This window comes from Mustela nivalis, assembly GCF_964662115.1.
Source record: "Mustela nivalis genome assembly, chromosome: 17".
NCBI lineage: Eukaryota > Metazoa > Chordata > Mammalia > Carnivora > Mustelidae > Mustela > Mustela nivalis.
Window position 1 is genome coordinate 18478485 of NC_139036.1, and position 15821 is coordinate 18494305.

A 15821-nucleotide genomic window follows, 5' to 3' on the forward strand; every position below is an offset into this window, starting at 1 on the left:
AGGGACCCAGGCATCAAGTTTCAATTCTGTGAAGGCGACTGACATGCCACACAAGGCCTGCTTGGTCCCAAGGTCCCTCCCTGCCAAGTTATCCCCCATCACCCTGTCGAGGGTAATGCAGTTCACCATGGGACCCAAATCCAAAGACAGGTTTACAGGCAGTCTGAGGCCATCCCAGCCCATGACCCATTTTGTGCAGGATGAGAGGAGGCTCCTTTTATCCGAGGTGCTTCTCTCCCCACTGTTGGAAAATTATTACAGTACACTGGTAACATGAAAACAAGAGACTTAATGTCCATTTGTTGGAAAATCACTGTCATCAACTACGTAAGAAGAAGCCGTCTTCTGTATGGTACCCTCATAGGACACTCAGCTTGCAAAAATGACTTTGGCAAACCTACCACAGCAATGTCTACCTGCAGCTCAGGCCAAGCAAGATGCTCCAAGCAGCTGAATGACAGGCCTGGCAGCACCCTTCAGAGGGAGAGGGGGAGGCTACGTGGGGAAGAACCAGGGCCTGTTTCTGCTGAGCTCAAGTCTTAAGCGTAAGGTCCTAACAAGCCCAGACAGTGGGAGAAAGCTCTTCACGTCTAGACCCCAAAGCTGAGGCTTCCACAAATGAGGAGAGCGCCTCGAAAATTAGAACTGGCGCGAAGAGACGGCTGCAGGAACCGGCCGTCCAGAAGGGCCCTCGGATGGAAACGGTAAATGCGGGCCACTCAGGCAGCTGCCCCGAGACACAGCCTGGACTGGGTTTTATCATTTGAGGTTAGAAAGGACTTCACATTTGTCTCTGACCTTTTTTTGGCAAACGTCACCCATGGACCCTGCCCCTTGATCAAACACTTTCCCAGACCCTGACATTAAGGAGGACAAGCACTGTGACAACTCAGACACCAGTCGGAATTGGGTCGTCTCCTATCACTAATCGGTGTGATTCAATGACATTAAAAGAGCAACCAGAAATGACTTCATTTCCTTTTTTACTTTCAATGAGGCCCCACTTAGAATAGAACGATTTGGATGTTGAGCTTTCTTAGGCAAACGGTCCCTGAGGGATGGTGTGGAAGAACCCCGACTCTGGGTCTACCTTCTGATCAGAGCCCCGAGCTCCCCCTCCTCTGGCCCCCCAAGCGCTCCACTTGGAGGAGCAAGAGAAATGAACCTGGTTTCCAAAAATGAAGTTCAGAAAATCATACACACTCCTACATTTCATCTTCTAAATTAAGACAGCGTTCTCCATTAACTTCCCACCGGGGACCGAGAGAAAACTGTTCCAAAACTCCAAACTAAATTTAAAGTTAGAGGGGAAAGAAAACAAAACAAAACAAAACAAAGATTTGCCAAGCCCAAACGTTTGAAGTAGCTTTGCCACCAACTTTTTAATTAGACGTAAAGTGACTACTTGTCCGAGAGCTCACCTTGTTAGCCCAGGAGTCCAAGGGTTCAAATGGGGTCATAGAAAAATATAGGTATTGGTTAAAAGCAGATTCCACTGCTAAGAGAGTTCTAGCAAGATGAGGGGTGCAATCCACTAAAATATGGGGGCTAGCAGTTTGGCTGCAAGCAACAGAAGCCAGGACGGCTGACGTGAGCACAGAGGAATTCACCAGAGGGATACCTCCTAGCTCAAAACCAATGGCAAGGCTGAAGGCGCTGATGTGGGAAAAAAAAAAAAAAAAACAGGAACTCTAGTAGCGGCAAGAAGCCGGTCCCCAAAGTCTCTTCAGCAACACTGCAAAGACAGTGACTCCACTAGTTTCCTTGATTGCTTGACTCAGCACAAGTGTCAGATCCCAGAATGGCAGCCCCGCTGACCCGCCCAGTGTGGGCCCAGATCCCACCCCTTGACCTGGGTGATGGCTACATGACAGCGTACACTTTCAAAAATGACTCAAGCAGTATACTTAGGATGTGAGTAGTTTTCGAAACAGATCTTATACTATTTAAAAAAAAAAAAAAAGTTAGGCCTAACCTATGACCCAGCAATTCTACTACTCCCTACGGAGGTAAAACATGTAAAACAAATAATAATACATAAGGCACCTGAAAACATATGTCAACAAGGAACTCAGGGTTGCTCTGTTTACAACAGCCAAAAACTCAAAGCAGCCCAGGGGTCTATCCATAGGCTAGTGGGTAAGTAAATGGTACATATCCATACAATGGAGCATGACAGCAATCAAAAGTAAGCTCACACCAATGACAAGTATCAAGACTTTATGTCAGGGGCGCCTGGGTGGCTCAGTGGGTTAAAGCCTCTGCCTTCGGCTCAGGTCATGATCCCAGGGTCCTGGGATTGAGCCCCGCATCAGGCTCTCTGCTCAGCAGGGAGCCTGCTTCCTCCTCTCTCTCTGCTTGCCTCTCTGCCTACCGGTGATCTCTGTCTGTCAAATAAATAAATAAAATCTTTAAAAAAAAAAAAAAGACATTATGTCAAGTGAGAGAGGAAGAAGCCTTTGACAAGGGGCGCCTGTGTGGCTCAGTTGTTGAGCATCTGACTTCGGCTCAGGTCATGATCCCAGGGTCCTGGGATCGAGCCCCACATCGGGCTCCCTGCTCAGTGGGAAGCCTGCTCCTCCCTCTCCCACTCCCCCTACTGTGTTCCCTGTGCTCCTTGTGTCCCCTGCTTGTTTCGCTGTGTCTCTCTCTGTGCCAAAGAAATAAAATCTTTAAAACAAAAAGAAGCCTTTGACACAAGAGTACATACTGTATGATTCCATTCATAAGAAGTTCTAGCACAGGCAAAATTGGTCCATGATGGAAACAAATCCAAACAGTGGTTGATTCTGAGGGAGTCCTCCTCCCTCACTCTCAAAAGAGATACAAAAATTAAAGATAAATAAAAAATAAAATATATATAAAAAAAAAGAAAAGATAGGGGATGCCTGGGTGGCTCAGTGGGTTAAGCCTCTGCCCTCAGCTCAGGTCATGATCCCAGGGTCCTGGTATTGAGCCCCACATCAGGCTCTCTGCTCAGTGGGGAGCCTGCTTCTCCCCCTGCTTGTGCTCTTCTTTCTCTCTGACAAATAAATAAGTAAATAAAATCTTCAAAAAGAAAAAGAAAAGATGCGATTAAGATAGTGAAAAAGCTAGCCATAAGCTGGGAGAAGTGTTTATTACACATAATAAACAAAGAATTAGTACCAGAATGTGAATGTGGGAGGATCACTTATGAATCCAATATTTTTTTTTTGAATCAGTAATAATCTAATAGGGTACTACCTGGAGGAGGGGGAGGGAAGAGACAAAAAGTCAAATAGGAAAGAAATAGATAAAGAAAAGTACAGGTGCATAAATAAGGAAGCACAAATCACTCATAAATACATTCAGTGTTAGCCATAATTATCAAAATGCCAATTTTTAAAAAGATTTTATTATTATTGCTTTTTTTTTTTTTTTTTAAGAGAGAGAGACAGAAAGCATGAGTGCAGGGAGTGGTTAGGGGCAGAGGGGGAGAGAATCTCAAGCAGACTCCAGGGCCAGGATGGAGCTCAACTGGGGGCTCAATCTCAGGATCCTGAGATCATGACCTAAGCTGAAATCAAGAGTCAGATACTTAACCAACTGAGCCACCCAGGCACCCCAAGATTTTATTTTATTTTTTAAAATAATCTCTATACCCAATGTGGGGCTCGAACTCACAACCCCAAGATCAAAAGTCACATGCTCCACCAACCGAGCCAGCCAGGCACCCCTTCAAACGCCAGTTTAAACGACAGTAAGATATCAGCTCCTACTCACCAGACCGACGAAAACGAAGAAAGTGGATGGTATCAAGGATTGGTGAAGAAACCAAGCAACCAATGCTCTGGTCCAGGGCTTCGGGGAGCACACGTGGCTTCGAAAGGACAGGAGGTGAAGGAGCACACGAGCCTACAGCCTTGTAATTCTACTCCCAAGTAAACATCCTAGAGAAATTTTCACATGGAGAGGATGTTGGTGATAGTAGAGAAAAGCAGAAATAACCCAAATGCCTATCAACAAGTGGCAGGGAGAAATAGACTGGGTACTAGCCACATGCAACAACAGGTGAATGTCAACAACACATAAACACACGCATCAGTTTAAACAGGGATCCGGCCTGAGTCCACTGCCAATACCTCAAAGCATACAAAAATCCGACAATATATTGCTGAAGGATATAAACCTGTATGGTAAAGCTATGAAGGACAGAAGGTTAATAATTATAACAAAATCCAGGTTAGTGCGTCCCCTGGGGGTGGGAAAGAGGGAGAGCCATTTAAGGAGAGGTAGAAAAGCAGTTCTAAAGGGCTAGCAGTGCTCTATTTCTTAAGCTAGGTAGGCAGACATCGGTTTCATTATTCTCCTTTAAACTGTACATGTATGTTTTATATGTTCTTATATACATACATTTCACAATAATTTTTTAAGTCAGTAACTTCTTATATTCCAACATATCCAGTTGAAAATAAATGTTTAAGGGGCACCTGGTGGCTCAGTGGGTTAAAGCCTCTGCCTTCATCTCCGGTCATGATCTCAGGGTCCTGGGATTGAGCCCCACATCAGGCTCTCTGCTCAGCAGGAAGCCTGCTTCCCCCCCTATCTCTCTGCCTGCCTCTCTGCCTACTTGTGATCTCTGTCTGTCAAATAAATAAATAAAATCTTAAAGAAAAAAAAGAAAGGAAGAAAGAAAGAAAAGAAACGTTTAAAAAAAAAAAAAATCCCAGGGCTGGGTGCCTGGGTGGCTCAGTCAGTTTGCATCTGCCTTTGGCTCAGGTCATAATCCCACAGTCCTGGGACTGAGTCCCTCATCGGGCTCCATGCTCAGTGGGGAGCCTGTTTCACCCTCTTTCTCTGTCCCTATCTCCTGCTCGTGCTTATTGTCCCTCTGTCTCTCTCAATCTCTCTCTCAAATAAATATAATCTTTACTTATTAAGATTGTATTTATTTGACAGAGAGAGAGACACAGTGAGAGAGGGAACACAAGCAGAGGCAGTGGGAGAGGGAGAAGCAGGCTTCCCACTGAGCAGGGAGCCTGATGCGGGGCTCAATCCCAGGACCCTGGGACCATGACCCAAGCCGAAGGCAGCTGCTTAATGACTGAGCCACCCAGGTGCCCCTAAATATAATATTAAAAAAATTTTAAAAATAGATGCACCGGGGCACCTGGGTGGCTCAGTTGGTTAAGCAACTGCCTTCGGCTCAGGTCATGATCCCGGAGTACCAGGATCAAGTCTGGCATCGGGCTCCCAGCTCCACAGGGGGTCTGCTTCTCCTCTCTCATACTCTCTTTCACTGTCTCTCTCTCAAATAAATTTTAAAAATCTTAAAAAAAAAAAAAAAAAAAAAAACAGATGCACCTAGGTGGCTTGGTCAGTCCAACTCTTGATTTTGGATCAAGTCATGAACTCAGGGTCGTGGGACTAAGCCCCCTGTCAGCTCTGTGCTCACAGGGAATCTGCTTGAGATTCTCTCCCTCTGCCCCTCCCCCCACCATTCCCCCTTCTTGTACACAGGTGAGGTACACATCCACATGTGTATATCTTGTCCACATGTGAGTGAATGTACATGCTCTCTCTCTCAAATAAATCTTAAAAAAAATAAAAATAAACATAAAAATAATTTAAAAACCATGAACTAAGAAAAAGGTGTGTTGCATGTGTGTCAATCATCGTTCTTACAGAGAAGCAAACATGTTAAATAAAATCCAGGTTATAAAATCATGTATATAGAATGATCTCAATTTTAAAACAGTTAAACAACAGTTATCTCTGGGGGTTGAGAATCAATGGCTTTTATTTTCTTGCATTTCTGTGTGTTTTCTAAATTTCCACAGGGAATGTGAGTTATTTTTATAATTCAAAAGACCATTACTTTGAAAAAGTGTTAGGTCGTGGTTAAGCAACATCAGGGCAGAGGGTCCTGTTCTGCACAACTCTAGGATGGCTTCGAGCCAGGTGCCCAGCACAGTCTGGGATCTGGAATGCGTGATCCCTGGGACCCTACAGACTCTACAAGGAACCCCTTTAAGGGGGGAGTATTTCTCCCCAGAGCAGGTGGGCATGACAGGGATCTTGCACCAGTGAAAATCCCAGCCCATGGAAAAGGCTGATTTGAGATGGCTCCAAAGGGACAGATTCAGAGGCAGAGCAACAAAGAGACTAGCTCAGTTCAAACAACGGAAGACTTTCCACCTATGCCAGCTGCCCTTAAAAGCCAAGCACTAGGGGCGCTGGGTGGCTCAGTGGGTTAAGCCAACTGCCTTCAGCTCAGGTCATGATCCTGGAGTCCCAGGATCGAGTCCCACTGGGCAGGAGTCTGCTTTTACCTCAGACCCTCCCCCTTCTCATGCTTACACACACTCTCTCTCTCTCTCAAATAAATTAATAAAATCTTTAAAAGAAAAAAAAAAGCCAAGCACTAAACAGTGAGCATGTCACAGTCCACCAGTGCTCAGAGATGCACTGAGGAAAGTCTCCTATCACAAAGGGGGTTAGACTAGTATTAACCTCTAATTATATAAGTACTCTTCCTTTTATGGATTTAAATAGATTGTATACTTAAAATGAGTGAATTATTTGAGGTATATGAATTAACTTATCAATTTAAATATAATTTTAAAAATTTTAAATATCAGAGAAGGATACATTTCCTTTTGATCATCCCCACCCCACACACACACAAATCTGGTCCCCTTCTCCCTTCCCTGGAGATAACATCTTTTATTATTAGTTTGGAACATATTTTTCTAGACCATTGTATATGCTTTTACATATAGATGTGTGCTGCATGGATGCATACTCATATAAAGTATAAAGGACTATGTGTATATATTTCTACAAATAGCATCATAATCTATTTACCACTTTGAAACTTGGCTTTCTTCCTCCCATAGACTTAGAGATTCATCTATATTATTTCATATGTACATATATTTATATATATAGTTTTGTTTTGCTTTAGGGGGGCAGGCAAGAGGGAGAGAGAGAGAATCTTAACCAGGCTCCATACCCAGTGTAGAGCCTAACTTGGGGCTTGATTTCACAATTCTAAAAGATCATGACCTTGGCTGAAATCAAGAGTTGGATGCTTAACTGACTAAGCCACCCAGGGGTCCTTCATCTATATTGTTATATAAAGATCTAATTCCTTTTCTTTTTTAAAAGAAGGTTTTATTTATTTGAGAGAATGAGAGCGCACACAAGCAGGGGGAGGGGCAGAAGGAGAGGAAGGAAGCAGACTCCTGGCTGAGCAGAGAGCCCCTGCACGGGGCTTGATCCCAGGACCCTGAAATCATGACCGGAGCCGAAAGATGCTTAAATAAGATACCCAGATGCCTCTAACTACTTCTTTTTCAAAGCTACAGGCCAATAGGCCACCACCACTCCCAGCTACTCATACCTGGTACCATACGATTCCATTTATATAAAGTGCAAAAAAGGCGAAACAAATAGAAGGTGTTGGAAGTCAGTGTCATAGGTTCCTAGAGGCATAAGGAAGGCTCCTAGGAGGCTGGTAATGATATGTTTTCTTTATCAGGGTGTTGGTCACATGTGTGTTCATATTGTGAAAATTCATCAATTTTGTTACGTGTACTTCTCTGTATGTGTGTCATACTTCAAGACTTAGCAACAGGACGCCTGGGTGGTTCAATGGGTTAAGCACCTGCCTTTGGCTCAGGTCATGATCCCAGGGTCCTGGGTTCAAGTCCCTCATGGGGTTCCTCACTTAGCGGGGACCCTGCTTCTGTCTCTGCCTGCTGCACCTCTACTTGGGTCCCTGCTCTGACAAACAACACCACCACCAACAAAAAGATTTAGCAAAACCAGAATAAAGGCAGCAGTGACCTTAGACCCAAGACATGAATAAAGACATGCCACCCCTTTGACTTCACTCTACCTGGAACCTTAGACTTCTGGTGACAGTTGGGAGGTGATACAAAGGTGGGTGCCCAGGTTCTGGGGGGCCATCTCTGGGGATGTGGAAGCAGGGCCAGATCAGCTCTGGTTTCCTCCTGTCCCCCTCCACTCTATTGGGTTTGGGGAGCACTTGCTAAGCTTGGATGTAGCTGGTGGGGAATCGGCCAAGTCAGTGTAATGGCCCTTTTCTTGCTGCTGTGATGCCTGGGGGCAATCAAGGTGACGTGCATCCCTTTCTGTTGGTTGTGGGGTATCAGGCGGACCTGGAGAAATTGCAGAATCCGGCAGGTGCTACAGTCCTCAGCGCAGACATCCTCAACCCTCTGACAGCCAGGCCAGCCTGGAAAGGGAGCGGCATTCAATGGGAGAGCATCTCCTTTCATACGGAGCTGCATGCTGCTAAAAATACCAGAGCACCTTATGTAAGACCAGAGTTACGCAGTGAGCACCTTATGTAAAGGCACTTAGTACACCATGGCAGCCCAACAGCTGGGGGATGCCATGACGACTGTGGGCAGTGTTATGATGCTACAGTGTGTCTGCCTGGCGAGGAGGGTGAGTGATCGTCACTGTCCAGCCCAGCCTGACTCACGCTGCTGTGCGCAAGCCAGCAACGTATTGGCAATTTTCGTCTTTAGATCTGGCCATCCGAGCAGCTGGGCTGATGCTGGGGTTTATAAAGTGGCCTCTTGCTTGCCCTCAATCCCCTTCTCATTCACCGAGGATACATCCTGATTCCCAGAAATGCAGTGTCTTGGATTTAAAAGGGTCTCCTCCCCACCCGAGTCCCCTCACGGAGTAGCCGGGAGGAGTGGCCGATTGGCCTGTGCGTGGAAGTGAGCGGGGCAGCCCATCTCGTTGTTGAGTGATGGTGTGAGTAGGAAGGAAGAGCCATGGGACAAAGCTAGGGCACAGAGTATACCAGGGAGAACAACCTCTGTAGGGCCAAAACCGACCAGAGGAAATTTCACAGGGACCAGGTTGATAAAGCCATGGGATCTGAGGCTTAGAAAGGAATGTCACGTGGACATCAATTTGTTAAAATAAAAAATGCATCTGCCCTATGACCTAAGGATTCTGTTTCTCAGGATGTGCCCTAAGGAAACCCCGGCCTGTGTGCACAGGTGGAAAGTTCTGGAACAGTCTTCATGGCAGTTTGGAGTCACGAGTAACTGTATAGTCTGAACATTTACAGGTGGTGGAACAGCTAAAGAGACTCAATCATATGGTTTGTGTGATACATCTGTGTACCGTGTGCCTGTCAATGGGTCATCCCCGCTATAGTCAAGTGTTCTAGCCTGTGTATTTCCCCCAATTTATTTGTCCATCCTACTGCAGTTGGGTGATTTCCAGTGTTTTGGCGATTACAAACAGCGCTGTTACAAACATTTGAGTACATGCCTTTTCACCACAGCCTTTTGCCATTAAGACATAAAAACTGGCAAAGTGGGGCACTTGGATGGCTCAGTGGGTTAAAGCCTCTGCCTTCGGCTCAGGTCATGATTCCAGGGTCCTGGGATAGAGTCCTGAGTTGGGCTCTCTGCTCAGCAGGCAGCCCGCCTCCCCCTCTCTCTCTGCCTGCCTCTCTGCCTACTTGTGATCTCTGTCCAATAAATAAATAAAATCTTTAAAAAAAATTGGCAAACTGAAAGGGCACCTGGGTGGCTCAGATGGTTGTGCGTCTGCCTTCCACTCATGTCGTGATCCTCCGGTCCTGGGATCAAGCCCCATATCAGGCTCCCCACTCATGCCCTCTCCCCTACTTGTGCTCACTTTCTCTCCCTCTCTCAGATGAAGAAATAAAATCTTTTTTTAAAAAATGGTAAACTGGGGCACCTGGGTGGCTCAGTGGGTTAAAGCCTCTGCCTTTGGCTCAGGTCATGGTCCCAGGGTCCCCAGATCGAGTCCTGTGTCGGGCTCTCTGCTCAGCGAGGAGCCTGCCTCCCCATCTCTCTCTGCCTGCCTCTCTGCCTACTTGAGATCTCTGTCAAATAAATAAATATATATATATTTTTTAAAGATTTTTATTTATTTATTTGAGAGAGAGACAGTGAGAGAGAGCATGAGAGGCGAGAAGGTCAGAGGGAGAAGCAGACTCCCCATGGAGCTGGGAGCCTGATGCGGGACTCGATCCGGGGACTCCAGGATCGTGACCTGAGCCGAAGGCAGTTGCTTAACCAACTGAGCCACCCAGGCGCCCCGTATTTTTTAAAAATTAAAAAATAGAGGTAAACTGCAAAAATAAATAAATAAAAAGTGGAAAACCACCACTTTAAGCCTCAGTCTTGAGAAAGCCAACATAGCCTACCTTGTCAATTCACCCTTTTGGTTTTTAAACACTGTCCTTCCACGGGCTACACCAAGTAAAGGGCACTGGCCACAGGGGCCACACCTTCTAGTACCACTGCTGTGTGTCCTCCGGCAAGCGCTTCGCTTCTCGACACATCAATTTCCTTACCTATAAAATGGGGATGGGGCGCCTGGGTGGCTCAGATGGTTAAGCATCTGCCTTCAGCTCAGGTCATGATCTGAGAGTCCTGGGATCGAGCCCCGCATCGGGCTCTCTGCTCAGCAGGTAGCCTGCTTCCTCCCTCCCACCTCTGCCTGCCTCTATGCCTACTTGTGATCTCTGTCAAATAAATAAATAAAGTCTTTTAATAAATAAATAAATAATAAAAACAAAATAAAATGGGGATAATAAAAATACTTTGCCCTTCACCTGGATGAGGATGAAATAAGAGAACAGTGTCTTAGTCAATGTCAGGAGCTCCGACCACTGCCAAAGGCACCCTCTCTCAGCCCCCGTGATGCACCCTGCTTTGGGAGGCCCACCCCCCAGGAGAGCCTAGCAAGACTCTAACACAGAAGAGGGCAGCGACTGAAGGCAATCTCAGCCATCTCCCAGGGGAGCAGAGTGGCACCAAAAAGCCGTCCCCACCACACCAAACCACTACCCCTCTCCGCCTCTCCAGTCATTGAAGACGCGGTGCGATGGCCCTCACTCAAAATATGGCCTAAACCCAGGGGCATCTTTCTAGAGTCATTATTAACGGCACATGCCAGCAGTCCAGCAATAGCAGCAACCACTGCCCAAGAAACACATTTTTTAATGTTTATGCAAAAGAAGAGAGTGAAGCGTAGTATTTTGTGTTTTTAGACGACAGAGATGGAAAAAAGCCCCTCAGAGCTTACAGTACAGAGACTTAGGAGCAAGAGACTCAGGGCCTCACGCTAGTGGTTGCCATGGCAACCGTACTTCACAGCTGGAATTCATTTTCATATGACAGTGACCTGCAGAGGGAAGGAAGGACCAGGAAACTTCTTCTGTTGAAGGTTGAAGGTGGTACAGTTTGAGGGGGAGGCGGGGAGTTGATTTTATTGACCAAAAAAAAAAAAAAAAGGTAAAAGTGCCTTAGGGGACAGATATGACCCTAGCTACCAGAGGGCCCTGCAGGGTTCTCTGTACCACAACTTTTACTTAAGACACACACGCAGGGCACCTGGGTGGCTCAGTGGGTTGGGGCCTCTGCCTTCGGCTCAGATCATGATCCTGAAAGACCCCTCTCCCCTTTCTAAAGGCTTGTTTAAGTAACCTGATGTCCCCACAGCACCCCCTCTCCCCTTGCTGAAGGCTTGATTGTCCCCATAGCTGGATGGCAACACATACCAGGATGTCTATTGTCTATGGTCAACCAGCCTGTCAAAAAGGGAAGACAAATGAGGAATAGAGTGTACCTTGGACTTTCCAGAGTGCTGAGCCAAGGCCCACCAGAACAAACCGTTGTGTCCTTGCCTTAAACCCAGTGCCTGACAATGCTTGATTTAAATTAACCAATCAGATCCCTGTAACCATGCATCTGCTTCTGTAAGCTTGCTTCCCGCCACCCCAACCCTTGCCCTATATAATCTGTTCCCCAACCTAGCCTGGCACGCTCAGTCCACAAAGGCTGATGCGTCCGCAGGCGCCTGTGTAACCAATAAACCTCTTGCAATTTGCATCCAGTGGAGGCATGCTGTTTGATTCTTGGGTGCAGCTCCAGGGTCTTTCAATCCCAGCGTCCTGGGATTGAGCCCCGCTTCGGGCTCTCTGCCCACCAGGGAGCCTGCTTCTCTTCCTCTCTCTGCCTGCCTCTCTGCCTGCTTGTGATCTCTGTCTGTCAAATAAATAAATAAAATCTTTATTAAAAAAAAAAAAAAGACACACACACACACCGTCCTGTTTCTAGGGCCTCAGGGCAGATGTCACAGCCTCCCTGAGTCATTTGCCCAGCCATTAACCATCTGTTCTGTTACAAAGTCTTTTCCTGGAGTCCCAAAGCAACCAGCTGACCACGCCACGGGCACAGCCCACGCACCTGGGCCAGGTGCCAAGAGGACAAAGAAGATTCCTTGGACGGAAGCACACGCTTCCCCAAATGGCAAATCCTAGCACTGGAAACGTCTTGGAAGTCAGGCCGACTGGAGTTCCAGCCTCTGCCCTGCCCACCTACAAGCTTTGCGACGAAGGCAAGTCGCTCAGGCTCTCTGGGTTGGTGTCCTCATGGGCAGGAAGAGACAATGATGGCAGAATTGAAGCACCCACCCCTCTAGGCACTGGGAGAATCTCTCTCTCTCTCTCTCTCTCACACACACACACACACACACACACACACACACGGGAAAGATCAGCACCCTGCCCCACTCCTAATGACCACTTAGTAAACAGCCGCTGTGGTGTGGGGCCAGAAAATCCTCTCTCACACCCGCGATACAACTGGAGGCTGATGGCAGAGAACAAAGCATTCAGTTGGGTGGCACAAACTGTAATGAATCCATCCATAACTCAGAGGAGGTGTAGACAGATGGTGATCCGGAAGGCTGGAAGAGTCTAGGCCAGAGGTGTGGTTTCAGCCAGACACTGAAGGATAAAAGGGAGGTATGCCCAGATGTTTGGGGCTGGGAAGTCCTTTCTCGAGTGCTTGCAGGGGCTTAGGTCCCAGGGATCCAGGAGAAAGGGAACAGGCCTCAGGGGCCCAAAGAGCCAGAGATCAGCAGCAGAGAGCTGCACCAGGGGTGTGATGAAGAGGAAAAGCCAAGAAAAGGGCCCCCAGTGTGGCCGGAGGAGTCACAAAGCTTTCCCAAGGCACAGGACTCAGCTGGGGGTCCCGGAGGGTAAGGACAAAAGGGCTGACCATGGTAGGGAGGGAAGAAGCTTCAGGCCTGGCAACTGGTTGGGGAGAGTGAGGGCCCAAAAAGGAGGAGACTTCAACTCTGGGAGGAAGAGATCAGCTTTGTGTGGGAGGAATGGCTTTGTGTGGAATGAATGCCGAGCCTCTGAAGATTGCTGTGGGAGGAGGGTCAGCCACAGGGCGAAAGCAGGAGTCAGGGACCATCCATCTACAGGTGATGCAGCAGATGGACCGCAGAGGCCAGACTGAATGGCTGGCATCAGAGAGATCCACTAAAGGGCCTCAGAGCCTGGCCCGAGATGTTCAAGGCCTGCCATGGTAGCCGGTTCACAGAGGGGCAGCGAGAGGCAGACATACTTCAGGGAGAAGGGAGTATAACGGAGAAGGGAACCCCACTCCCGAGAAGCAAGTGAGAGCAGCTTCCTGGGAGGAGGAGGCCAGACTCGGATGCACCAAGTTTGGAGGTCACTGGAGCATCCGAGCGGGGCCAGGACTGGTGCTAGAAGCCAGAGAGGGGGGCTGCCCCATGGGGCTGCTGAAGAGAGCTTCTGGGAAGCTAAACACAGCACCCCCAAAAACATCCCGCTATGGGGGGGTCCAAAGAGAAAGAACAATGGAGAAGAACCAAACAAGAAGAGCAGGACACCCTAGAAATCACAGCAAAGCAGACTGCAGAGCAGGCTGCATGCACACAGGGTCCACTCCCCAGGCGGAAGGACCAAGGCAGCAAACAAGAGCAGTGTTTGGAAACAAGATGACTTTCAGGAAAGCAGTTCCAGCAGAGCAGTGGTGGGGCTGGGCTGCACCAGGCTGCAGAGGATTAAGAAGGGCAGCTTGGAGCTGAGAGGCCGGCACCGGGTGCAGAGCACTTGTCTGGAAAATGTGACAGTGAGAGAAAAGAAGAAATGAAGCTTAGGCCTCTGATGCATGATTCCTCCCCGCCCCCACCCCAAAGATGAGAGGGCAAGTGGATGTCACAGGCAAGAGGATGAGGGGCATGGACAGGAAGAGCACTTTCGCTCAAGGTGGAGGGGAGGGAATAGAAGGTGCAGAGACTGGACAATAGCCCTTGATCCGACAATGCTCTTTAGCAGGGTGCCCAGGGCCACCCCTGGCTCCCCCAGCCCCCAGCTGCTAGGAAGATCAAAGAGTCCCATGAAGCAGCACAGGTGGAACCTGATCATTTAGCAGAATCCCCCTGGCCCTGATCTCACTGTAGGGTTTCCACCTTCTGCATCACACTTCTCCCTAGAACGACGTCAGGGGAAGGAATTGGGGGGGGGGGGGTGGCGTAAAAGACCACCCAGATGGAAAAATCAGGTCCTCAGCCTTCCCCGAAGCCAGGCAGGACAAAAATCCCAGACCTCCCGGCAGAGCCCTTGTTGAACCCCAAAAAGGGGGCTTCTGCCCCAACAGCGCAACTGTCATGGGCACCACTAGGAGCCCCGAGCCTGCATCCTGAAAGCAACAAGGCACCCTGGATGGATTTCAACAGTTCTCCAAGTCTTCTGCCTGGGAAAAACAGGAGGGCCTGCCTGATGGCTGGAAGTGGCTTTCTGGAGGGCGAGAAAACAAACCCAGGGCAGGATTCCCACACTGAAAGACGAGGGCAGAATGAACCAGAGGAATCCCGTCTGGCCAGTGAGAAATACCCGCATCCCGCACTCACACACTTCTGGGCACGCACGTGCCACAGGGGTCCCACTCCCGACCACCTAACGACGGGCAACAGCTCAGGCCCGGGCCCACCGAGGCGCCCCAAGCCAATCACCCGGAGTGTGGGATCCTCACACCGAGGGCAGGTTGAGCACAGAGGAGCGGCGGCTCCACCACACCCGGGCCCCTTTTGCCGCACGTGCGCGCCCCGGCGGGCAGCCGGCGGCGGGCGCTCGGTAAACACGGCACTTGTTGACTTGCTCGCGGGGAACGCTCACCCCAGCGCCGCCTGGCGTCTGCAGTTGCGCTCGCCGCCCACTCCCTTCCCCCACCCGGCCGCCCCCGCCTCGCCCACCGCGGCGCCCCACCCCTGGGCGCACCACGCGCTCCCTCGCGGGCCCGGGGCAGACAGCAGGCCAGGCCCGGGGCGCACGCCGTTCCGGGACGGGGGGCGCTGCCTGCGGCCGCTCAGGTCCAGCCCGAGCTCCTGGAGAGACGGGAGGCGGGCGCGGCGGGGACGGGAGTGCGGCTCCAGGGCCTGGAACGCCCCGCCGGCCCCCGGGGCTCGCCCCCACCCGCGAGGCGAGAGCTCCCGGGTCTGCCCGCCGCTCCGCAGCCGCCCCGCGCGCCCGCCTGGGCCCCGCTAGGAGCCAGACACACCCCCACCCCCGGCCCTCCGAGACTGGGCCCCGGACGAGGGGTGGCCCCACTTTAGCCACACTCACCTGGGATGGGGGGGGGCGGTTCGGCTCTGCCGCCGGGCGCGCTCCCTGGCTGCCCTCTGCCGGCCGCCGCAGGTACCCCGGCGCCAGCCCGCCCCGCCCCGCCCCGCCCCGCCCCTCGCCGCCCTGGGACCTGTGGCCGCGAGCCGGGAGTCGGGCCTGAGGTCACCCGGTCGGCGAGGGCCCCACTACACAGCAGCTCTCTCCATAGGACGGGTGTCGATGGCTTCTTTTTGATATTGGATTCCAAATATCACTCTTTTCTTAAGGAGCTTCAAGTCCCCAAAGCCAAAAATGACCTAATCTAATAATCCCTGGACGCAAACGGAAGGCGGGTATGGGTTCTGGAGCCTGAAACAGAACCCGGGACCCGCTGGAAGTCAGCATCCTA

The 15821-nt window shown here is 49.8% G+C and overlaps 1 protein-coding gene across 5 annotated transcripts in view; it reads right to left on the reverse strand.

Annotated features, from left to right (window-relative positions):
• Positions 1–15821, reverse strand: part of RPH3AL (rabphilin 3A like (without C2 domains)) — a 169452-nt gene that overhangs the window by 126739 nt on the left and 26892 nt on the right. For 2 of the 5 annotated variants that reach the window (XM_082707174.1, XM_082707179.1), the window contains exons 1-2: positions 15434–15516; positions 3745–3911 (exon numbers count right to left, since the gene is read on the reverse strand). The gene's annotated coding sequence lies outside the window, so the exon portion shown is untranslated. Of the gene's footprint in view, positions 1–3744; positions 3912–15433; positions 15544–15821 lie in introns of those variants that run through there. The other 3 variants (XM_082707177.1, XM_082707180.1, XM_082707176.1) reach the window with 2 other exon arrangements.